Below are 19,232 nucleotides of genomic sequence, written 5' to 3' on the forward strand. Positions count from 1 at the left end.
GGATCTCATTGCTGGGAAGCCAATAACAGAGAAGTGACAGGGTTGGGTGCCCATGTCCTTAGAGCATTTTTGGAGTCTGATTCTTCCCTAACAGAAGATTCAGTGTGGATTTGCAGGTAGGTACCTAAACCTGTTAGCAAGGCTTAGGTATACCAGTACCTCTAACTTCAGCATTTCCTATGGTTACTTCAGGTATTTTCCTTCACTCTCCTTCACTTCCTATGCTCATTCCAAACCCCAGTTGGAAATAACTAAATCTCCACTTCCTTGTATATTCAATTACAAACTTCTAATCTAAAGGTTTCTATGCCAGCACAGGGACCAGGAGAGGGACAGAGAAATGCTACCAGTGCACAAAGCCAGATTTAGGAATCTCTGACAACCTGTTCTGTGGTTTGAATGGGATATTTGCTAGGAGGTGTTGCATAGATACTTGTACAAGAATGTTTATGTAGTTAAGAATAAAAATAGCTTTTTCATAGGATAACATACAGGATCTTAAATGTGTTCTCAATAGTCCTCCTTAACAAATTTACTACTGAAAACAAATAAATGGGAATGTAATTTTATTACTTAGTGGCCAGAGCCACTGACAAGATAGACATGGTGCTCAGCTTGGATCTAAGATTTTTCTGCTGTGAAATCTTAAGGAATCTATTTTTCATACCTGTAAATTCTCAAATTACATGAGATGAACACTGCAGAGTACATGAGGAGTCCGGCCTCCAAGTGTAAGAAATGAGCTCCAGAGAAACCAATCAGTAAAGAGGAGCATGCATTTCACAGTATGCTAAATTTTTATTGTTCACCTTCACAGTTCTGTTTGTTATCCTGGAATAACAAATCCCAGGATCTGCATTGATCGAAAGTCTGTGTCTTTCTCTACTTGTCTGGGAGTTGTTTGTCTTCATGACCTACAATTAGAGCAAGAACTCATCACAATTTCTCCAGCTTTCATTCAAGAAATATTTAAAATTATAATGTTTTTCTGTGCATGAATGCATGGAGAATTTGTGAGTAAAACTTGAATATGTAATATTTGGTCCTTTCTGTTTTCCAGAAGTACAAAGCAGAGCAGTGACTACCTGCCAAGAAATGCAGCCACCCCACTATTCAATAACCCTGAGCACTGAAAAAGAAGTGCCACCTCTGTGCTCAAAGTCAATGTCATGATAAACATAGCAGGTTCTTTTACACTAGTCCACACATATAAACTTATAATAAGTTACTTAGTTGGTTGTTCAGAAAAGAAAGAGGTATAATTTTATGCAGTCCCAGACATCACTAGTATTTAAGACAGAAATCCTTTCTGTCTGATTTGCCTTAAACTGTACATCTACTCTTAAAAACCAATAGATGCTCAAGTCTGAACTCAGATGTAACCAACAGTTGCAGTACCTTCTTTAATAAGTGTGGGGGAAAAAAACAAAATTGTAATTTAGCATGAAAATAGAAGTGTTAAATTAGAAGCAGAAAACAAGAAATGCTTCAGAGCTAATAAGCAGGCTGTGTTTATGTACAGAAGTTAACTTGCTTTCAAATTCCTCAAGTTATCTTTATCCTCAGGTTATCCTGCTGCTCAGCAGAGATGCCATTGCTTCTCATGTGTGTGCAAAACTTGGCTCACACTAGAGAATCACCCACTGGGTGAAGAAGCTGAAGAACAAGAATCTGTGTGCTGCTTATGTGAAGACAGCAAGCAAGCCTGCAAGAGGCATGGCACATCCATTCAGACAGAGCCTATCTTGGCATCTCTTCTGTTCATTCTTGTACCAAAAAAAAAAAAAAACTTCAAGAAAAAGAACACTTCTGAGAGATATCCACACCCATGAACAGATGTATAAGTGGAACAGCAGTTAGCTATGATAAATTCTCAAGAGAGATTTTGTAAACCCACATTTGGCCAGGATTATCCTAGCCACGTAGTTTGTCTCCCAAGAAAACTGTTGGACAGCTGATTTCTTTCTTGGAGCACATGGCTGGGTTGCTTTGTTGTTTTTTTGTTTTGTTTTGTTTTGTTTTTTCCCATCTCTCTCCCTTGGGCACTCAGTGGAATAGCACTACGTACCAGTATTTCAGTCATTCCAAGTATAGTATGAGAGTGATAAAACTGTATTATTTCAGATTCACAAGATTCAACAAATGGCATGGTCAATGGCATGTGATTAAAATAAAGATAATGTGAAAACTTCAAAGGCTAAAAGTCTCCTAGAAAGGGAGATCTCACAGGAGGTTTTCATAAGGTTCCATTATAGAAGAGATTCCATTTCACATTCTGAGTAATCACATTCAGATAGTCTCAAATATGTTGGAGTTCCATCTAAGAGAACCACGGATATATATCAAACCAGAAGCCCTATTTCTCTGTGAATGGTAGCACATAGTAGCAAAATAATGTAGCAATGATCTTTATTTCTGTAAAAAGAAGACATCTCATCTACTAATAATAAGAAGAAGAAATCAGGAAACTGACACAAAACATTTAATAAAGTGTTCTTGGAAAAACAACTAAATGCTAAGAGGATTCCTGGAAGAGTCCTTCTGACCCATAACTGTATTATTATCTCAAGGTATAGTGCACAGTCAATCAAGCTGATGAGTTTTATTGTATGTCATTTTCTTATTCCAAACCCTATGCTCATATGTGAATTACATATTGAGTGCTAGCTCAAATGTACTTTCTAGGGGCTATTATTCACAAAGGGAGTCTGTAGAATATCTTGATCATATAGCTTGGAATTCTCTTTCTGAAAACTATTATTTTGCATAGTGCCAAAGGCCTTAATTCAATTTCTGGTGGCAAATGTTCAGAGTAGAACTAAGAATAGATAAGCAAAGGTCTGCGTGTTTCTTCTAGCAGCCTTTGAACTACAGAAAACTACTACATTTCTGAAAGGTACTAAGGGATGCTTATTTCTAGTTATATATATGACTCACGCACAAGAGTTCACGGTATCAAAAGTGGTATTTTATTTTAAAAGCTACAAGTAAATCATTCTGAAGGAAAACAAAATAATATGATTTCTGCCAACCAGTTCTTGGAAAATAAACCACATGTATAACTTGTGAAACAAGGAGGCAGAGTTTCCGTTAGATCAGCTCATCTGAATCATCTATAATTTCTCTTTGTCTCTCAACAAGTATGTGATCATATGGAGAGGCTACAGACAAACCAAGTGGCCACTGGGTGGTCAGGGTCATCCTGCGGACGCTCTATTTTAGGGGAACAGCTAGCCAAAACCTCAGTGTATAAACACTTCATACTATTCTTGGACGCTGGGAGTAAGACTTAAGACACAATTAACTGTTCCACAAGGATGTGTTTTAATCACATTAACATGTTTGGTAGCTCAGCCATGACTTGAAACTACTTTGGGCCTGCTGGAGTTTGAATATGAATAATAGTAAAGGAAATAGCAGCTATGTCTGCAACTCACTGGTGTGCACTCAGGATTGTCAACATATGATAAATATTTGGCCAAAACAATAAAAAAAAAAGCTCTCCTGATACTACCAGCAGAATACTCTGTCAGGTCTCTTCATTCCTCCCTCAGTCTGCTTTTCAAAGAGAGTTTATCAGTGTGGCTACTATTCAACACTGTGACACTGCAGTGTCTTCTGGACAACAAAGAACAGAAGTAGAAAACACCATTTTCCAAGATGCAGAATCTCAACAAATATTTGAAATATTGCTAGAATAAAACTTAAAGCCGGGTAAATTTCCATCTTTGCCCTGAGCAGCCTTTATTTAATGTGCAAATCCAAAGGAAACAGGAAAAGAGAAAAAAAAAAAAAAAAAAAAAAAAAAGTGGCATTTTGTAATACTATCCACAGTGTTATACAACGTGGTTTGCTAAAACATAACCAACTGCTTCGTACGTTAGTAGAAATATTTTCTTCATCTGTTCATCTAAAGTATTCTTATTATAAACATGATGGCTTTCAGTGTTCGTTCATTGGAGGGCTTTGTTATCTGACGGATGAGTAAAGAGGATGGAAACATCAAGCAGCCCCAGCTATTGTACGTCACCAGGCAATGTCCTACTGCCACCTTGTGTTGAGCAAAAACAAGGAATAGTTCATATTTCACAGGCTTCTAAACAAGAAAAAAAAAAAGAAAGAGTTGCTCAGAAAATAAACAAGGAAAAGCTTCAGAAAGGTATGCATGACTGTGAGTACATATATAACATAAAAATGGATTCTGAGATCACAAAAAGAGGAAAATGCTTAATTTTCATTTTTAATTTGTCTTCACAAACACGTGGGTGATGTCTACTAATGGTTAACAGCCTTTTGGCTATTAAAAGCTGAAAAACTGCTTTTTTTTTCCTGAGGAAAATTAATGGACATTTATTATTTTGCACCCTGTGCAGATTCTTTTTTACAGTTTCATAATGAAAAATGGGATTTCTTATGAGCTAGAGAGATTTTATCCTACTCTAGGGCTATTTCTCAAATACTGCAAACAAGTTTTCACACATCAGTACATCCAAGTAATGAAAAATTCCTACAATCCTGCAGCTTCTTACAGTTTGGAATAAATCCATATGCTGCAGACAACTCCCCCACCCATTCAATAAATCATACACAATGAGATGATTGGTTCTTGCACTTTAACAACTTACAAAATCATCGCTCAAAGAAAATCTCTCCTCTGTAGCTCCACAGAGATTAGTTTTCCTCATGAGGCAATCGCTACATGGCAATATGTACATGCACATGAATAGGCATGCATAGACAAAGTCAAGAAATGGCAAAATTTTCTGCAGCAAACCTTTCTTTTTGCAGAACTATGACCAAAGGATACAGTTAATCAAGCATGCATTTAAGATGTTACCCTTACTACAGTTTTGCTCTCTATGCGTCATTACTAAACAGTGTTGTCCCTGCCATGATGACTCACTGAACACTCCTTCATACTTTAAATCAGTTGTTTTCAACTTGTCATTTGCAAATCCACAGTCCTGTGGACTATTTCTACGATGCCTACAAAATAGGAGTTTTAGAAATTTCACATTAACGTATCTTTTGCAATTTATATGCAGAGTTCCATACCTACATTCACTATCCACAAGTTCCAAGATCCACAGTCTGAAAGGGGTTGGAAAACACAGTATTAAAACTCAGTCATGACCTCAAAACTTTGGAGGTCACAAATTATAAATCATTTTTATCTCCAAACTTACCAAAGCCACTAGAAGTCTGCTATCAGCTTTACTGCTTAGAACGATGTCAGGTACCAGCTACAGAACGCTTGAGTATTTTCAAAGTGGCCATGCCACCATGGCCATAGATTTTGCTAGTATGGTAGATAATGTGGTTATTATACAAGTATCTAGTAAATCAGAAAGAATCTTTGAGTGGCAGTATTAATTAGTAATAAGTGGTTCAAAAATTCTATCATCATCAAACACTTCAGATGGATGTCACCTCCGCATGCCTGTGACACCTTGAGTACCAGCATTACAGAAATAAATAAGGTAGCAAACAAACAAACAAACAAAAAAAGCAGAAATTCTATAGCTTCATTTGGTATGATAAATGGATGAACTAGTTACTTAATTTTGTTTGGATGGTAAAGTCTCTTTTCAGTCATTTATGACCATTGCTTAGCACAAGTCATAAAAATGGGCTTGTTTAATGTATTTAACAGAGGCACAACACTGCCTGCTGAGGGTTCATGAACTTCAGTTACCACAGAGTCTGTCCTCAAGGCATTATTTGAAGGGCTAATGAAAGTGTTTCTCAAGCAATAGAAAATTAAAATAGAAGTATAATAACTAAGTATGTATAGTATGAATTACCACTCAAGTTTTGATGTCTGTAACTAGTATACATTCCCACTCTCATATTGACTCCCCACTATAATAAACTATTATCTAATATTATTGTTTCTAACTAGGAAAAGCTGTGCTTTAGGCAGTCATGGGTAACTTATTAGCAAGGTCTAGATTTGGAGTAGCAAGGAAGATATTCTGGCACAACTCAAGTTGCCCAAATCAAGAGGTTGCTTCATATCAAAGTGAGCAATTCAAGTCACACTGCCTGTGATGGCTGAATAGACAAGCTTTAAGAAAAAGATCTTTAGGACAAAAACACAAATGAGAGAATCATAAAGAAGGCAAAAGATATTATTACACCACAGATCCTCCTGCTAACAGCTGTACTATGAGAGAAATTTTCAAACAATAGAACCACAGTCTTGAGCGGTCTCTTACAGTACCTATGTTGGTCTCCTACCATATTCCACAACAGCGGAACAACTTCCATAGCTCCAAACTCCCCTTTCTTTCCAGCCATCTCCATTTTCTCAGGAAGTAACCTTCAAGTTTTGGGACAGAGAGAAATAGCTCTGTCTCACTTCTGCTGGTCAAGGAGATGTTAGAGGGTAGCACTCATCAGCGCTTTATTTGTTACTGTTCTCACCTACGCTCATTTCCTTTTCTTATTCCTCTCTACCTTTTACCTCCCACTTTTGAATCACAAGAATAAGCAAGACAAACACATTCCTTTTTTAGCCTCAAAAGTATTCAAAACAGGATAAATCAGAGGACTCTCTTGGCCATAAGCCATAAAGAGGACAGTAACAGGAGAGTTTCTCAGACTTCATTGTCTATAACAGCTTCCATCTGTCATTAGGCAACTCTTGCTCAATTGTAGGGCTCCTAAATACATAATATAACAAGTCTATGAGACTCTCCAGTCAGTGTACCTTATTCTGTACAGATATCTGCAAAAATGTCTCACAGTCTTGTTCTGGATCCTTCAAAAAGTACACTTTTAGCGTACTGCAAGGCTAAATAGCAGCAAAGTGTAGAAACTCATACACTGAAGAGCACAAGAGATGTAATTAAACCACTGTCTTCCCTTGCAGCATTGTCAAGTTACCAGTGCTCATCTGGCTGCCGTACTTTCCACTGGTAAAAAGTGGGTGTACGCAAAACTTAGTGAAAAAAAATGGCAGCTTAAAACTGAAAATGTTCCTTTCTTCCACAGCCCAGTGAGAAGACTCACCCACACTCACAGGAAAAATGCTCATCAATACTCAAAGCAAATCTAGCTTTTGGTGTTTGATCCCAGCAAACTCTTGACTGCCTTGAAAGAGTTTATTAATTCCTCCTGCTGCTGCTCCTGAAAAAAATCTAACTGCAAGCCCTAGCATGTGATCTATGCTTTTGGTGGCCAGGCTTGTATTATGGCAGCCATTGGTGACTTTTAGCAGGCTAGTATTTTCTCCTAATTCAGTCTGCAAAACCAGAAGGTTAGAAGTCATTCATTTCTTTATGAGAATGTGTTTCAGATGCATTTTCTCATGAGTCTGAAGGTTTTAATTGTTAAAATTCTTAATTTCTTGCCCAGCATTTGTGGCTGAAATGGCTCTACATTGTTTTAAGTTGCCTGTGATAAAGAAAACACAAGGAAAAATATATGTTCACACAGAAACCCATTGTGCTGTGTAGTTTTACCCACACTATCCTGGACAATGGCTGCTCAGTTGCCAATATTTAACAATAAGCAAACATCAACAAATATTTGTCAATAAATTTAGTTGCTGTTGGGGAAGCTGGTTTGTTTTCTGTCTTACACAACACTGAGGAAGAACTTGCTCAGTTCTTGTCCCTGAAGGACAGGCGGTACTTCAAGCAGAGGAAACATGCAAGTAAATCACTGATGGAAGGAGAACCCGCATCTGTGACAAAGGATAAAGGCGAGCCAAGCAGTAAGCAGGATGCAAAATGACAGCTGTTTAAACCACATCTTTAACTGCTGTGGCCAATGGTTTGATATCTCCGAGAAACAAGCATGCAACTACAGGAGCATAGGACACAGAAAGGCAGAAAAAGAGAGTCATATTATTATTTTATTCTGACCAGACTGCCACTCTTGTCCAACTTCTGTAACAGCTAGTTAGCAGTTGCACCATTCGAATATCTGTCTATCCAGGCTTTGATTTCCTCTCTCAAGCTCTAATATATTTTAACATGTTTGAATGAGCATTTCCCTCTGGCTTACAAAGATAAAACAAGAAACAGTTCCTTTGGGCCTAGTACATCCTCTGCTCAGTAGTTCTCCTGAAGTGGCTTATTCCCCTTTCCTCCCAGATCATTTATTTGCCCTTCAATCTCATTGTTCCTGACTTGCTGGTAAAAGCCTGTACTGATGCAAAAGCTCATATGTCCTCAGTTCTACGCCTAGAAGGGAAACTGCTAGATTGCTAGATAGATTTTCTATGGATAGGTAGATCTGTTATTGTTAAGAAGAGGAAAGAATATTCTTCCATTCTGCCCAGGAGCAAGAACAAAGCTGCTGAAGATGGTACTTTTCACCACCAAATATGGTGGTGATTCTTTAGAGCAATGGAAGATCATGTCCTTGCTCTGATATTTCTGTGTGCGCTGCCTCCACCCATGGTGGAGCACACTTCTCATCTGCAGCAACCAGTCCAAGAAGGCCTCCGGATTTTGACACTATTTTCATACTGCTTGCACTAACTAGATATCCAGTATTATTTCTAGCAAGAGTCTTACTAAACATGACTGGCCTTCTCTAAAATGCAGGCATGAGGATTTGATGTAAAATGCCTGACAGGAGGGTGAGAATTCAGCTGGCAGTCCAAGGAACTGTGGTCAAAACCAACCTTCTAGGAAAACATCAGTGTTAAATGGTGAAAGGAAGAAAAGTGGAGGAAACTGACCTGCCTGTCCAGTAATTCCTGAAATTCCTCCAACTGGGTGTCATGACTTTCCCACTGAATCATACACTTGTGTGCACGATACATCACCTCTTCTGCACATCTAGCATCTTATTCTGAGCACCCAGAATCCCTCATAGGCAAGCAGAGTGTGTATTAACCAATAACTTTGTACTGTCAGTAGCTGGAAGCCAGGAAAAACTGTGCCAGAAAGCTTCCATCCAAACTGCAGTAAGTACTTCTACACTGCCTTGGGAAGTCTTGCCCAGCTGTTCATTCACATTACCTTACACTAAGGTCAGTTACATGAATGATAATTCTGGCTGTGGTACCACATACAGAGAATGATGACAAACAATTCATTATGCCTGACAAGGTGCCTGGTGAGAAGTCACAGTGTACTCAATTAAGCTGTGCAGTTTTTTGACATCTGAACAGAATGACCACATTAGAAAAAGAGAAAGGTGATATATCATATTTCTTTACACCACTTTGTAGGATGCTGCTATATCCATTGAACACTCTGTCAATGACAGTCTGAAAATAAAGAAATACAGAAAACAAGGGGAAAGGATGGACTTTTCTGCTGCCCTGTGCTTCAGAGCATGGATGATGATCACAACTACTTTTTCTCCCAGTTCCTCTTCTGTCCTGCTTCCCAGACTGTTCATTATTACTAAACCCCCCAGGTTTCCAGTCCTCTGCCTTCACACAGCTGTCTTGCAAAATGTCTCAGGTGCTGTTGCATGTGCTTTCAGCCTGTCCCTGCCCCTCCTCCCCACACATGCTTCACTGCAGATTAGCTCTGAGAAACAAAGCTGAGGAGAGCTGTAAGTTTGTGACTTTCACTACAACGCAGCAGGGGACCTCTTTCTCTGTTCCAGTTTTCACAACCTCCCATGAATTTCTCATCCTAGTCGGGTGAAAGTGGAAAGGATTTTCAGGAGTTTGCAGGTGAGATATTCAGGTTGGCAAACTTTCTGCAGCCTGCCAAAATCAAATGCAAACTGGCATAGAAGGAGGTGGTGATGATTGTTGCAAGAGGAGAGACACAGACCCGTGTCACGTGTGAACATTATGTGCAGATCTCATGTGTGGTCTCAGGCCACCTCCAATGCCTCAGCTTGCTGGTCTCTGAGGCAAGACCTCACTTTTGAATGTCATGTTAACATCTGACTTCAGTTTTTGAGGAAATGCAAACCATTAATTTGCAATCTCCAGAGAGTTTTTTATATCCCTTCATATTAATCTCATGTTACAGTCCAGATTAATCTAGAGATACCCTTACAGAGAGGTCTTTGTGGTGCTTGAGGTGACAGAGCTTTGATTTCTAATTTACAGGACTTTGTTTCATCTTAGTTATCATTAGAATACTTTCCTATGGCCACTTCACATCCATAAATTTGCTACTGGTACCTCACAAGTCTATGATAAACACTGAACGCATGCATAGTTTTGTATCCCTGTGAGGCCATTATATCTGATAGATTCTGTCTGAGGGACTTCAGGCACCCATGTAATCAGCCAGTGAGATAATGCACACAAAGAGGCAGCAGCAGCACAGTTACGCAGCCAAAGCAATCTCTGGTCTTTCCAGACATTTAGTGGTTAACTGTGGAAATGTACTGTTGAGTTAATGTCAAATTTTCTATTTGATTCCCCGTGGATTTGTTTGTTTCTGCTTTTCCTTTGAGGATAACATTTCAAACAGCTAATCCTACAGCTTCCAAGCTATGCTATTCAGACAATAATTACAGAGCAACCGTGCAAAAGTCATTGGTGTTTGACTAGACGTTAGTCCAATCTTATCATTTTATTCCACTTCACTGGAACCAAGCTGCCTTTAAAGTAATATATAATTGAATTGAGAATTCCATCACTTGTTGCTGTGGATTCCCATAAATGTATTTTTTTAATTATGTCCCATCCAGTTTGTAATTGTCTTAGAGTTCAGGGAGTTTGGTTTATACGATGCAAGCACACAACACTTCTTTCAAAATAGTAACTCTTTTTTTTTTCCTTGTGACATGCCTTCCAAATGTTAATATTTTAGACAACTAAAACCTGATTTCCTTTGAAAAACACAATATCCTGCCATTCAAGGAGGACAATTACCATACCTGTTACAATATTTAATTGTTAGACTCTGTTATGCTTAAAAATAATGTACCTTTGCAGTTGTAAATATGTGTATTTTTTATTCCATCCGGCTGGATCAGTGTCTCTAAATATTTCAAAGCCAGTTGCCTTTTTATAGAAAATTCCAGTGGGGAATCAGATGGTGAAGTGTTTAGCTCTGTGCTCAGGTCTCTAAAAGTAAGGAATAAGAGGGGTATTAATTAAAAAAAAAAAAATACCACCTGATTAATGCTGATAACTCTCTTAGAATCATAGAATAGTTTGAGTTGGAAGGGACCTTCAAAGGTCATCTTGTCCAACTCCCCTGCAATGAACAGGGACATCTACAGCTATGTCATCTACACAGTGGCATGTCTAAAATGAAAACCCATCTCAGATTGCTGGGTTTTAAAAGATTCTGAAACTGATAGAAAAATAATCTCCACCCAATTTCTGGTGCTGAGTTACTGCAGAGGTGTTAATTCTGCACTGCAGGCATGAGCTGTTGGGACTACTGCAAGAAGCAATGCCTTGCATGAGTGGCTGTTTAGCAGTGGTGAGGCACCTCTCAAGGCTGAAGCTTCAGTGCTCTACTGCAGCGTATATTCTGCCAGAAGGATAAGTAAATGGTAGGAGCTGAGCCAAAGGTTTGAGTAGCTGATCTTTCACACCTGAACAACTGATCAGTGAGAAATGATGCAACTTTATGGAATGTTTTATGAGACTGATTAAAAGCAGAACATTCTGAGATGCTGAGAAAACAACCTGTGAGACATGGAGCCCACACTCCAAATAGTAGTATGGAATAAATCCTCCAATTATGGGGTCTGACCACTAGGCGGCTCACTATAATGGAACTTGGGTATGGGAGTTACATTTTTTTTCATTTTTGATTATTTTGATAGTCTGGAGATTAAATACACTTTGGACTCCTTCCTTGCTATGGAATGATCTCTACCCATTAATTTTCTTGGGCAAGACTTAATACCACTGTCCGTTCAGGATGGAGTGATCATTCAAAAAAGCCTCAGTTTAAGCCACACCGTGACAGATTTCGGATTCTTGGCCATGCAAACTGAGTTAGTGAGCGATCAAGAAGTTAGCTCAAAGCACAGTATTGTTTGTTTTCGAGAAATGCATCAAATAGAAAGTATATAATAGAAGTGTAAACTTTGTATGAATGCCAGGTCAATAAAATAAAAGTATTGTCCACAAACTAAGCAGCTACATGACTCAGAAAACATTTTTTTTTCTATTCTGGAGCAGGCCTCTAGGGATGATATGTAATGAATGGAGAGATAAAGGCATCTCCAGGATATGAATACTATGTGCAACATGGGCAATAAAATCATTTATTTAAATAAAAATGTTAACTCTTCTTTAACTGTGGAGCTATAGCCATTTCCTTCATTACTTATGTTCTATAATGTTAAGTTTACGGAGATACTGCTGCTAAATATTAAACAAAAAGTCACCAGAAACAGTTACTCATAACTTGGAAAGTATATACAATGCCAGAGTTAAATGGGACCACTGATTACAGTTTGATTACTGAAAAATACACACTTACTGCAGTGATAACACCAACAAAATTAGGGACTGAACTAACAAAGGACATCTGCTCGTCAGGGTCTACTACAGGCCATCTGATCAAGGGGTTTCAAAGGTTCCATTCAGCTTTCAAGCACAATTCCACCAGTTTTAAATAAATGTTATGGTTTAAATGCAGTGGATTGTCTAAACAGGTTATTGTGATATGTACCTATGCTAGTAGGTAGGCATTTAAATAATATCACATCTTATTTATTTTTTTTTCCAATGTTACTACTGGCTGTTTTAGCAGTTTAAATAGATTTGTTTTTCCTTTACAGAGATGAAAATAGAGCTGGCATGCTGCAGATGGCATCATCTACTGAGAGGAAAATTTATTCATGAGATAAGCTAGAACTGAACCATCATTTCAAACAGCTTTGCAGCACTGTTAGGTAACTGTTGAGTCCATTTTAGAGAGATAATATTGGGATTCACTTAGAAAATGTTTAAAGAAAGCTAAGGGACAACTTCAAAAAAATTCCAGTTAAAGAAGATATAAATATTATATGGATCAAGTTACCAAAGGCTGTTTGCTTGCCATTGTTATTCTTCGTTTCCGTATATGAAAGGATTTCTTTATAAGGAAAATTATGCAATAAAGTTTTTCATGTATCACAGCCTTCTGTTTCTTCAGAAATGACCCACTCCTGGGAGATTTCTACCTGTTCTCTACATTGAAAGGTTCCCCCTAATATAGAAATAAAGAGGTAGATTGGAAGAACTGTTTAAGAAGATAGACTGTGAAGCAATGAAGAAATATTATGTGAAAACAGACCTCAAAAATCCCATGATTGTTTTAATGATTACTTCTGGCCTTTGAAAACTTAAGCCTCTTAAAGGTATTTCTCAAAATTTCAAATTTCAGTCTTAAGCATGAAAATTAATTCCATTTGGACAAAACATTTATCAGTTGACATTATGTGTTAAAAACTAACTTGCTGAAGGTGAAGGAGCAAAGTATGAAATAAATGTGGTAGAACTGAAAGTTGAAAGATGTAGTGATCTGAAGACAGAACCATAAGAAATTCTAACACCTCATAAATTCACATTAAGCTGGACTATGGGGCTTCCAACCTGGCAACTCCACAGATACAGAATCATTCTGCCCTCAGAAAGGAAGCACAAGGTCCAGACTCTTTCAGATCATACAGATCCAGTGTGTGGTGCCACACCTCATGGAAAGCAGAAAATCCCAGAAATGAGTCATTAGTAATCGCTCATTAGCCCCAGATCCATCCCTAGAACAAAACAGAGAGTCTTTCAGAGGTAAGGATTGACAGGGTCCCAAGAGGTCTCATTTAGCAGATAGATGGAGTGAACACCATACAGAACATTTAAAAGATATATTACACCAGTGAGTTTCATTCTAATGTCTTATTGTGAGCCTAAAATCTCAAAGCTCACTGATGTTAATGGCAAGACCACCGCCACCATTATGAAAATAAGTATTTCATCTCTTATCTCATGGAAAGCAATCACTTTTTTTGTGCAGGTGAAAATAGTCTGTGAGACCACTGTTGATTTACCAATATTTCAGATATATATGACTCAATAAACATCCAATTAATTGCTCAAAATATTTCAAATTTTTAAATTTTAAAAAGAGTCAAATTCTTGTTCCTTTTTCTTTCATGGTATTGCAGCTGTCCACTAGTAAGGACAAATACTTTGCAAGTATGGATATCAACTGAGTTCTATTTACTATTTTGATAATTGATTTTAAGTTTGTTTGTTGACATCACTCATTAATTTTTATAAAAACTACTGTCTTCATTACTGCCTGATATCTAGCAGTGGGGAACATACCCATCTGTAACTGTGTTGTTTTGCTGATCTCTTTGGACGTTTTTTCCAAGTAGGTATTTTGTTCTTTCTTAACCTGAGCCCGGCTGGAAAACTCTGATCTTCTCTAAAGGGTACTGGAATACATTTTGTAACCTTCATAACTTTTCCAGAAAAGAAAATCCAGAGCAAAAGCAAACTCAATGCCTTCCACTGTTCTTTTCAATTTTAGAAAATTATACTCCAAAATATCTTGTTTTTTTCTGCAAGGGAAGAAAGAATAATTGCAACTGTATTAATCTTTAAATTGTGGCTATATTAAACTCTCTGTTAGATTAAGGTATGTGTGAGGGGGTGGGTGCAATTGTGTTCTAAGTAACACAGCTAAAATTCCAAGCTTTATCCCTGAGAGGGATGTATAAATCCCTTAGATATATTGCTTACCAAAATAGGTGACACCAAGTTCATGGCAACTGCTATTCATTGTATTTTGTAGCGGTGACTGCATGTCGTCATAGCACTCTATCAAACAATCTAAAATTCAGAGATGTATGCAAATATCGCATTGAGACAATGAATCTGTAGATTTTTTTCACTGTAGCAGAAAATCATTAACTATTTCTAACATCTCAAAGGCACAGCAATGAGGAAAACCAAGGAAGCATTTCTAACTCTAGGGAAATTACTGCCTGGTTTTGTGATGATCTTAGATAGTCATTAGCATCTCTGGAATTGTTCTACAGGACACATGGGTTCAGATCACAGACTTTTAAGTTAGTCACACAATACAAAGATCATGCTGTCAATGAACAAGGCCTTTTTTAGTGGGTTAGTCAAAAGGTGCTTTGCTTTAGGTTGATGATGAATGTAAAAAAGTTGCCTTCTTTTACGCATGTTTCAATCACTGGAGAACTAATATTCTAATAGCTGTCTACTGACTGTCAACACCATAATGAACTCTAAAGCCAGTTGTACCATAGTAAATTCCCAGATGCTTTTAGGCGGCTACAAAAGCATGATAAGAATATTGTTATGTGGCAGAAAGACAAAATACCACAACTATTCTACATTTACCTCTATTTTCATTATAAGAAACACCAACTCTATTTTCTTACTTTATCTTGTCTCCTTAAACTAAAATCAAAAGAAATAGGCCATTCTTTCTGGTGTAGTCATTGCTATTCACTGATGAATTCTCTAATGAATTTACAGTGGAGATTAATTTCCTATCATTACCAAGATCATCAGTAATAGTGATTCATTCTTCAACCATTAAAAAAAAAAAAGTGTTAGAAAACAGTACAAAATTAAATTCATGTCAAATTCTCAAAGCAATGTTTTCCAGTTTTATGGATAGTCAGGCACATTGTATGTAGGTAACACCATACACGGCCGAACAAAACAAATAAACAGAACAAATTTCAGCCCAGTCTGCACAGGTCAATTCCAAAGATTTGCTGAACTGAAGTGACTATTATCACTTGAACACCCAATCTTACATGTGTTCCAGGCTCACTGTGGGCTCTGTACCTTATACTTCTGTTATTAAGTCACATTTCACGTGCATTTGTTTGCTAACACATGAACATTACCTTTTAATTTCTCAAATGCTACTAATAAAAGGAACGATTCATTATCTGTATATTCAAAAATGAACTGATATGTCCTACAGATTCAAAAAGTTGCGAAGAGGATGAGTTAACACTGCACAGTAATACCACAGTATTCCAACTGTAACAGTGTTCAATAGAACACTGAAACATAGAAATGTTTCAACTTTGGAAGTGATCTATCTTTATGGTAGAAAGTATTACATATCCAAAACAGTGCTTGACTAGGCCCATATCAATTTTAGGTAGAGTGAAGTTTTGTGAAGGCAGTCAAATCATTTCCATTTTTACTTCAGCACCAAACACATCTTTTCCTTCATTATTTTTTTACATAACCCTAGCTTAGTACAGGTACCTACAGGTAACTGCAAGCCAAATAAACTGGTTTCCTATAGAAAAGAAGAAACATTTGAGAAATTTACTGTTCTGCTCCTCCTGCTGCCATTTATCCTCTTTGGCTGTTAGTTAAATTGTGAGTGTCACTGATTACTAAATGGAAAGAGGCTTTTTTTCCCATTCATTTTTGGAAATGCAGAGAAATGGCTACTTAAGTTCCATGGAAACTATTCCTAAGAAGAGAAAAGGTCTCTGCTTTTCATGGTATGTCACAGAACTTTTCTATGAATAGTGCTTTTGATTTTTTTTCTGCTTTTTTAAGACTTTTTTTTCAATGGATCATATTTTCTCTTGCTCCAGAAGAATTTAAACATAAATAAATATAAAGCATTTATGCTTTATACAGAAATTGTTATGTACAAGTGGAAACATATGTTGCATTTCTTGCTAACTTCCGTAGAAGTATTACTGCCTACTGATTTTTTAAGAAGTACTTGTGTTATAATAGCAGAAATAGCAATGCATAAACAATTGGAGAGCAAGTGGTTAACTGTCTTTTACTAATGAAGATGTTGAGAGGTGACAAAACTAAATATGAAGTTGGGAAAAAAAAAGAAAGAAAGAAAGAAAAATCAATATTTGACAATAGTTACTCTTCACTATATACTCTTCCAGGAGCATTCCACAGATTAGGAATTTCCCAGATAACAAATTGACTTCTCCATCCTATCAACGGCCCTTTTTACCCACCCTGCCACATCTCTCATCCACTGGACTGCATGTAAGGCAAAAGAAAAGCAATATTTGAATGGTTAGGTGTTCAGAAATTGGGATTAGATTTAGGATGAGGTTTCCAAGAGCAGGACTACAATCTGGTCCAGCCAATCCTGTAATAATTTGGGGACTGGCCATTGCAAAGGTATACTTAGATAATTTCACATAATATGAATACATGGAACTAAAATCATAGCAGTAGATTTTAAGTACATTCAGAAGATTTCAGTTAGGCAGCAGATATACCTGCTTATGTGCTGCACATAAACGTAATGACTGACAGGAACAGAGGACATAAGAATTATGGGCATTATGATGAATTCACAAGTATTCTAGTGCTAAGATCTGTCTATATTCAGAATTACTCAGCCAACACACTTGCTAATACTAAAATCTGATTGTAAATAATGTAGCCAAGGGATATATCATAACTACTCTTCCACAAAAGATGAGCATTGCAGAGTTAGATGCAGCTGAATGAATCAAGACAAGCAAAAAAATTAAAAATAAATAAATAAAAAAGTGGGTGGAGGCATTTCATCTACCCTTGCAGTTTATTATAGACTTGACTGAGATCTCTCTTGCCAAACTTAGCCATGTGAAAAGTATAAAAAGAAATATAAACAAAATTAAGCTTAATAAAATGTATGGGTTCTGTTACCATTTGTAAATGGGCATTGATCCTGAAGCCACTTCCGTCTGACCTGATAAACAAATCCCCTAGAAACAAATCTACAAGAAGAAAAACTAGTTCCCTATACCAGCATTCGGGAAGGAGGCTTCAAGAGAGAAAACAGTCTCTGCCGCTAAGCTTAATGTGCAATTAATCAAGCACTAGTTGAAAATTCAATTGTATGTGAGAAGGATACTACATTCTGGGAGCTGGTAAATCTTCACCCAGCTAGCTTGGTAAGTTTAACCACGTACACTATAATTATTCTGAATGTGTGTGGAGTATTCCTGGAATTTTTTACACTGTATTTTCTTTACAAATATTTTGCTGCAAAAATATTTAAGAACCATTCCTTGAGCTTCTCCTTAAAAAAATCTTTCTATTACATTTTTACTTCTATCTTTTGGGACTTTTTTTCTTTGTTTTTCTTTTTAGTTTAAATACCTCTTTAATCTTTTCTATTTCCACAACAGAATTCTCTTCACATGAGTATCTGGAAATTCTGTATCTGGTTACAAAACTCTCCATGGGGAAGAAGTGGCTATTTAATAAAAAAAGCGAAGAGACTGCCTGCCCAAACAATGATCAGTCATTTTCCTTTGTTATATAACCTAGATGTGATTGCACTTCACAAAACAAATCTTAAAGAATCGCAAAGCAATAGTAGCAAATCTCACAGCAGTGGTGTGCAATCATATCTTGCTCAGAATTGAAAAATAGTAGCTGTTTTTTTAGTATTGTCACGGATGATATACAGAAAATGTGATTTTTATGTCCATTTTAATGAGCATATGGTGGAAATAGCGTTTATTTACCAAAGAAGAACGTATAGATGCTAATATATTTGTGGCTATTCACTGAGGCTGTGAGTGAAGATAATTCCATCATAAAGATATGTTACTGCTTCATGCAAATGTTTGAAAGACTGTCTTCTACCCGCTAAAGAGTTTGTAAAAAAAAGCATTTTGAACCAGATAACCTGATGAGAGGATTTGTTTCTTATCACTGAAAAAATCAGTCTTACGGGACTACATAAGCGCTGAAAACTCTATCTATAGCTCAAGCAAAAAGCTAACATACGTGTGAATAAACTCATTCTAATAAATAAAAATGCCCAAACAAGCCAGAAATCGTGAAGAGCTTTAAGATTCCTTTTAGCAAAAGAAGCAGACAAGTTACATAATTTGAAGAGGCTTAATAGTCACCAGTTACAAATTGAAATGCTAGTTCAGTTTTAGAGAGACTAGTCATCAAAACATCTTGAAATAGAGCCTTGTGAGTCATAGAACATTATTTAACCATCAATCAAGAGATAAGGTACTTTGATAAACTGTTTTCTTCATTAGTTGATTACATGAATTTAACATTTACAAGAAAAGACTTTTCCTGGTGAAAAGAACGATTAGACTCACCTTACATCAGTGTTAAATTGTATGTGCATAAGCTTTCAGGAAGTAATTACTGTTTGTATGTAAACTATTTAGCAACCAGTAGAGTCTAGAGAGCCAGTGACTTCAGTTTTATTCCGTGTACAGCAGAGTTACAGTCTCATTTATTCATGGGGGAGTTGCAACAGGAAATCAGATGGCTACAGCAATAGATGAACACAGTTCCCAAGTACACAGCTGGTCTTTACCATCCAATTATTTCTGCT

At 37.0% G+C, this 19,232-nt stretch overlaps 1 long non-coding RNA gene across 1 annotated transcript in view; it reads right to left on the bottom strand.

Annotated features, from left to right (window-relative positions):
- Positions 1–15,069, bottom strand: part of LOC121109067 — a 68,844-nt gene extending 53,775 nt beyond the window's left edge. Inside the window, exons 1-3 of the long non-coding RNA XR_006933784.1 lie at positions 14,210–15,069; positions 13,478–13,641; positions 10,863–11,002 (exon numbers count right to left, since the gene is read on the bottom strand). This is a non-coding gene — a long non-coding RNA (uncharacterized LOC121109067). The remainder of the gene's footprint in view (positions 1–10,862; positions 11,003–13,477; positions 13,642–14,209) is intronic.
- Positions 15,070–19,232: the final 4,163 nt, after the last annotated feature.

Source organism: Gallus gallus, chromosome 1, assembly GCF_016699485.2.
Source record: "Gallus gallus isolate bGalGal1 chromosome 1, bGalGal1.mat.broiler.GRCg7b, whole genome shotgun sequence".
In the NCBI taxonomy this organism is placed as follows: domain Eukaryota; kingdom Metazoa; phylum Chordata; class Aves; order Galliformes; family Phasianidae; genus Gallus; species Gallus gallus.